Below are 7,168 nucleotides of genomic sequence, written 5' to 3'. Positions count from 1 at the left end.
CTCTCTCTCTCTCTCTCTCTCTCTCTCTCTCTCTCTCTCTCTCTCGTTTAATCCATGATTTGTGATTCCCAACAATGTAATACTAATGGATCCTCAAAAAACACTAATTGCCCATTTTTTTCCTAATTACAAAATGCAAGAACTCTTTAGTGAAAACATTAAACATGATGTCATTTTTAAAGTGCCAGGGTTTCTCTTTAAAGCAATGCTACAAAACAGATAGCTTATTTAGTTTACAAATAGCAACACAAAAAGGTTCTTTAAGTCTGCTTAGCATATCTAAAAGTATTTCTTTCTCACACTTAAATAGTTGAGACTATTGCCCCCCAAGTTTTATTACCTTTTCTCAACTGTATAATTTCCTCAAATAGGATGCAGGGAAACAGCCCCGGATTTAAATTTTTAAACAGTAATTTATAAAAGCGTTGGTTGATTCCCATAATACAGCTGGTAGTCAAACTGGACAAGATAATGAATTGACTGAGATCATTGTTCCATCTTCATCCAAGAAAGCTGCCTCTAAAAAAAGATTTTAAATTGCTGTAGAAATCCAATTTGTAAGAAGCAAAAGAAGCATATAGATGGGAAACACCAGCATGATCACATTAATTTTGTGACTAACGGCAATGCTTTGAAGTGAAGAAAAAGAAAAGATGACAAAAATAATGTCCACTCAAATACCCAATTTTAATCTAACAACACAACCGGAAGAAAACCAACTACAAATACAAAGCTCACATCGTGGGGACCCAGCGAACATCACCCCACCACACACAAAATAATTCTCAGCTTAATAAGAAGCAAATTCCAATGCGAAGAAAATACTATGAAATGGTGATGCATCATTGCTAAAAAGCAAATTATACTAAGAAATCAGGAAATCAAGAAATGGGCATCAGTACAAATAGCCATGGAAAGTCCATGATCGATTGGCTTTGAATCTGCAGGTATGGGAAACTGACAAATAGTTGTAATGAGAATCTCCAACTTGCTGTAATTGAAAAGCTATATGGGAAAAGTGTGTCTGACAAACTACCATTCATTTAACCACTTATTCAAATAAAAGCTGCAACAGCACAGAGATATAGAAATAAAGGCACAGCTTCTACTATTTTGTGGGAATGTTCTCATAAACTGTCTGCTCGTTTATAAACTATATAAGGTCACAACTGACATCTAATTTACAGGCAATTTGTGAATATCAGCAATTTACATTGAGAAACAGTTGCCTTAAAGATACTAACAATTGAGCAAACGAGTAAAATTTAAAAAATAAAAATCACTATGAATCTGTAAGGATTTAAAAGCAACAGATTTATATAAAATGCTACAAAGGAAAATGAGAAAATGTATAGGGAGGCACAAGTGAGTTATTTCATTGTTTTTAAGTTTTAAAACTAAAGTACTAGCTAATATTCAATCAATAGCATCTTTCAGGGGAATCCACACTAAGGTTTGGATGTAGAGAATGGGTTTTCTGTTTGTTTTCTTTTTAATTTTTAGGTTTCTTTTTAAAGAACTCCTTCTTTATTAAAACTTAAGTATTTATTGAAGTGATTCTTAAAAGCTCATGGAATAATGGAATTCTTACCTGACACACTAACATGCTTCGTAGCTCCCCCACTGCAGTTCACATGCTCATAAACATTATTTTGCCCAGAAAATAATGGCCTTATTCACACACACACACACACACACACACACACACACACACACAAACCCTTCCACACAAAACGCTACCTAGTCCAAGGAAACTGACAAAAGCAACATTAAAATTCAGTGCAAAATAAAAATCCCATTTCTGAATTCCACCTCTGAAAAGACAAGACTGGCCTCCTTTAAGCAACTGCGAAACTCCCTTTCTGCTTAATAAGGGTAATAAACATCATCTTACCATTATCTGTAGAATAAAGTCAGCAACGTGTTGCTTCCTGCAGTCACCAAATCAAGTGTTTTTCTTCCTTCCTTTCTAGCAACTTCTTTTTCACCAACAAGATTATGAAAAAAATAAATCTGAGTGTTTGCCTCAGTATTTCAGACCACAAGATTGTAAAACTAGCTCTCAGTAAAAAAAAAAAAAAAAAAAAGAACAGGTCTGGTATTTTACAATCACTTCTGCAACTCAGAGGTACCTCCTGGACTCCCTTACCTCTCTCCTCCTCCGTTCTCTACGTTCCTTTTAGTAATGAGACTAATTTTTCCAGTAGCCTTGAACTCCCTAGATTTAACTGACATGGAAAATGTGACTAAAAACTTGTAGAACTGTCTAGCCTCCAACCCTACACAGAATCAACTTTGTTGTAAGTGTTGAAGAACACCTCGCAAGCAGCTACTTGCTCGCTTAGACTCCTGCACAGCACGACAGAGAACACCAAATAGCAGTGCGCCATCTAGTTAGCAAGTTGCATTCTCCATTCGAGAAGGGGGGACACCTCAAACCCTAGCAGTGAAGGGCTTGTCAGGGTTCAGCTGCTCTAAAGGTCCAATTGTTTATTTAAACGAAAAAAAAATATATCGCTACTGAGATAATCCACATCTAGTGGATATGGGAAAATTTAGGTTATAATGGCACGACCAACTTGCACATCTAACTTTGATTTACAAGATAAAAGCAAGTTTTAAATTAAAAGGGCTTTCTGTTAATAGAGCTAATTATTCTGAAGACGGGAATGATTTTCTTCGAAAGTTGTCCCTGGGTGCACGCCTATTATCTTTGCTTTTCCCCTTCCACTAATGAGCATTTATCTAAAGAGCCTGTTAATCCTCTGATGTGTGCTTCTGGTCAGAGGTAACAGTTTGAATAAAACCACTAATCACTGATCACTAAATCACTGATCATTAATCACACTCTCCAGTGTCCATGACCCCGACCATTTTTTCCTTTAGGTCTATGCATCATAAACAAGAATTTCAACATTTTAGATGCCCATGTTTGTGCGGGGGCGGGTTGGGTGTGTGTGTGGGGGGGTATACTATTTCATCTCTAGATGTGAATAAATAATACATACTGCCTCGAACTTGGGGAAGGATTGTCAATTAGACCCCATACAGGAGTTTCACAAATGCTTACTCTGCAGCATGGCTTTCACTTTGAAGAAAGTAGGTCTGACTACAACAAAACATGTGGTCTTCAAGAAATTCCCACATCCTCAGAATATAAATTTTCCTTTATTTAGCTTTCAGCCACTCCAAATCAGAGAGCGCCCAATTCCTCTGCCCACTCCCTCCAAAACCCCATTAGTAATTTTTTTTTAATTTCTGCTGCGCACACACCTCTCCCTCCCGGAGTTTTTACTTTTATCCCTTAAACATGTCACACACCGTGTTTTTATTTCAACTGCCAAATACGGAGTTCTGACTCCATTCATATAACGACGTGTGTATTTAACTTCCTCTTTGAATATAGGAACTTAAGGCGGAGAGAAAGAAAGTAACACACGCAGCAATTCATGGCATGGTACTTTGGGTTTAACGACTCACATTCCCTCACTTTGGAAATGAAACGTTTCATCTTGATCCTTTCAGCTAAATTTGATTTAGTCAGCGTCCTCACTTCTTCCTTCGTCTGCTAAGCGGTCGGAGAAAGGCGCTATGTAAAATTAAGTGCTTTGTTTGCAGTGGGTGTGTTGTTTTCCTAAATCGCCACAGGGACACAGTATTATCATAACGTCTTTGAGCGTTTCCTGAGATGCCTTTCTGTCAGGGCTGCTGAGCATTTCAGGGCTGAGCATTTTCGCTCTGGAGAAGGGGGTCGCTGGTGCCTTTCTTAAATAATAGAAAAGGGCAGATTGTGCTTGTGCTGATCAGGTACCGTGCTCCCCTCAGACACCAGAAGCTCTTACCCACACTCCAGGGACAGTGGTAGCCCCAGGGAAAGCAGTAAAAGGCGGAGGCGGGGCTAGAGCGATAACGGTGTGGGCGGGAGACGGGGTGAAGAAGGAGGGGTCCCCGAGGAGAGGGCAATACAGATGCCCAGGGAACTGGCGATTGTACAAGTATGTTGGGGGCTGGGGGCGAAAAGCAGAGTTGCTTTGTCAGCATTTCTAAGCCCCCGAACCCTTGAGTATCTGAAGCTGTTAATCAAACACTTACTGGCCTGCAGAATGACGTAATGGACCTGTATCCAGCCTTTATTCCTTGACACATGTCAGAGAGGGAGGGAAAAATAAAAATCAAGCACACCCTGCGGACGCTTGACAACAAAATATACAAGCAGCCCACTCCGGTTCCTGGCCTTGAACAAGCATCAAGTGGGGCGGCAGCCGTTCAGGGAAAGTTGGGGGTGGGGGTGGACAACGTTAGGGGCTTGATCTACCAAATAACAGCCTCCCCCCACACACACACCCCCGGAAATAAATCTACGGCAAAGAAGAAGCGGGATGCAGCCGCCAAGAGAAAACATCTCCTTGGTTCCTTCGCGTGTCTTGCCCCTGTAAGAACTTCGTGAAAAGTTTAAGCGGTTCCGTGGAGAAACTGTGGTAGAGGAGGGTTCCTCCGCCGAATCCTGGGAATCGCCACTGCGCCGCCGCGGCAGAAGCGGGAGCTGTCACTTGGGGCAGCGGCGGGGAAGAGGTAATGATGCCCGCGAGCACCGGACGGAGGCAGGCGGCGGCTGGAGGAGTGGGCGCGAGCTGTGCCGCGCCACTCTCAAGCCTTCCGTGCCTGGAGCGAAAGCCAAGTGCCCTGCAAGGGCAGTGTCCCTCCCCGGGTGCGCGCGCCCACCAGCTGCGGCGGGCAGCACTGCGGGAGAGGTGGCAGCAGCAGACTCGGCACCCGGGAGCGAGCCGAGTCCCCGCACGCCCGCCTGCCCACCCGCTAGGTGACCCGGCGTCCTCGCCGCGCCTGCTGGAAGTTTGCAAACTTTCTCCAGGGGTTCCGCCGCATCACCGGGAAGTTGGGGGCGCGGGGCAGGTTCCTGGCACGCCGTCTTCGCTGCCGCCGCCGCTGCCACCGCTTGACCGCACTTCTGGAGGGTTCCGCACCTTGCCAGGTCTCTGGAGGCAAACACACACCCCCGATTCATAACTGTTCCCCGTGTCAGGGAAACACACGCGCGCTCCCACACACGCACACACGCCGGGGGTACACAGCGCTCACTCCACGTTAGCATCCCTCCAGTCGCACGGCGCGGCGGCCACCAAGACGCGCTCCGGGACAGACACGGCGTGGGGTCTCTGGGGTGGCCTCAGGACACAGCAGAATTCCACAGTTCACCAGCATTTGGGGCCGGACTTCCCTCTGGTCCGCCAAAGTGTTTACAAACACAGATCACCCTCCAAAAAAATGCATTGCATCTTCCCTACTCCTTGCCCTGTGACCTGCCCACTGGACCAAGTAACCTCGCGGCTGCTGCCGAGAACCAACCCCTGCAAACAAGTACGCTCCCGAGATGGCTCCCTCGGCAAGTGCAACAAAAGTGGCTAAATGCAAAAAAGCCCCAGAAGTGGCCGAGCCGTATTTTTAGGAACTTACCAAACAAGTGTGGAGAAGGCAAGAGCGAAGCCCGGGTGAAGGGACCACGTTGGACTGAGCAAAGATTACAATACATTCTATTTAGAGTGCATTACATCACCCCCCCGGTGACGTCACGTGGGATTCCTGAACTTCTAAATCATTGCGGTCCGCGGGGGAGGGCGGGAGGGGCGGGGCCGGCGCGCCAAGGGGGCGGGCTCCGCCCCGGTCCCGCCCCACCAGCGGAACCTGGTGCACCCGCCCAGCAGCAGCGGCAGCGACGACCGCGCAAGCAACAGCTTGCAGAGCCCAGCGCCTTGTGACAGGGCTCCCTGACATTAGTGGTGTGAGTCAGCTTGGAAAAAATCCTCAGGGTTTCAGACAGGACCACGGAGGAGGCACTGACATGGGTTCTCCTGCGAGGAGAGCCTGGTAGCATTTGAAAGGTGTGGGGAAGGGGGTGAGGGGAGAGGTGGCAAGGGGGTCCTGAAGGGTGCGGGAAGAGACTTTCTACAAACAGAAATGAAGCATGCAACTCCCCTCCCCCAACAGCAGATGTCCAGCTCCTTTCTGCCTGCGACAGTCGTGACCTCATTACAGTGTTCCCTGCATCCTGGTTTCTCAGAGCACTCACTCGACACCTCTTTTAACCGCCCCCACCCCACCTCACCTGCAGGGAATAACTTTATTGTGCACACTTACATCAAATACACAGACCCCACCCTTTCCAAGACCCCTGCTTCGTGCTTCTGAGAAGCTGAAGGGAGGGACAGTTGCTCCTGGAGGCGAAAGGTGAATCACAGCTAGAGCCAAGTGATGAGCCTGATTTAGACTCAGCGTCAGAGCCGGAAGGGCCTTTGGCGATTCCTTCCAGAGCCTAGTCTGTAACTTGCCCAAGCTCACAGGCTGGTAAGTGGCAGAGCCAGAGCCAGAATTCAGGATCCGGGCGCCTGGTCTGCAGTATCTTCCTGACAACTTCCTGAGAAGAAGCCTGGCGTTTTCAGCCAGTCACCATCCGCATCTCCAGCTTAATTTCCATTCAGATGTTCCCCCTAGGAAGTGGACTCAAAAGGGAGGCATAGGCTAAATTCCAGCCGATTTTACACGACCGCTGTCATCCGTGCAGCAGCTCACTCTTTACAAAGCACTCACACCCACGTGCACTCTCTTGATTCTCACAACCCAATCCAAGAAGTAAGGCAGGCGTTATAATTATCCCCATTTTACAGGTGAACAAAGACAGGCTCCAGAAGATGAGGGGGCTGACCTGAAGTCACTTGAGCAATTGGTGGCACTGGCACCACCCCAACCCCTGTTTTTAAACCCCAGGTCCCAGCTAGGCTCCTTTCTAGAACCAGGGGTGAGCATTCCCTTCCCCTGGGTTATTATTGGTGGTCAGAACCTCTGCTAAGGATGTGTTGGCTGGGAGCAGGAGGTTTGCTTAGAAACAGTTTAGCCCCCGTTAACAAACAATCATTATTCCTGATATTTATGTAGCATATGACATTTATACAGCACCCCTCCATCCCAGTGCATCGTAACCATGACTGTGCGGTTTGCCAGAGAATCATGACCGGGCTGGCTAGAAACCGAACTGCTTTGCCTGGATTGTCACATACTTCTGAGCTGGTTTGACACACTAAGTGGAAGAGCTCTGCATTTCCTTTCTGTTTTGAAGTGTTCAAACAACTCCCTCCCCTTCAGTGTTCCTTGAGCC

General features: G+C 46.7%; 1 protein-coding gene across 3 annotated transcripts in view; it reads right to left on the bottom strand.

Annotated features, from left to right (window-relative positions):
• CREB5 (cAMP responsive element binding protein 5) overlaps nucleotides 1-5,507 on the bottom strand; it is a 455,800-nt gene extending 450,293 nt beyond the window's left edge. For all 3 annotated transcript variants that reach the window (XM_019639951.1, XM_019639950.1, XM_019639952.1), the window contains exon 1: nucleotides 5,473-5,507. The gene's annotated coding sequence lies outside the window, so the exon portion shown is untranslated. The remainder of the gene's footprint in view (nucleotides 1-5,472) is intronic.
• Between the last annotated feature and the right edge of the window lie 1,661 nt (nucleotides 5,508-7,168).

The sequence above is a fragment of the Hipposideros armiger genome, unplaced genomic scaffold (assembly GCF_001890085.2).
Source record: "Hipposideros armiger isolate ML-2016 unplaced genomic scaffold, ASM189008v1 scaffold_47, whole genome shotgun sequence".
Classification (NCBI taxonomy): Eukaryota; Metazoa; Chordata; class Mammalia; order Chiroptera; family Hipposideridae; genus Hipposideros; species Hipposideros armiger.
This window is presented reverse-complemented; position numbering and strand designations above follow the sequence as displayed.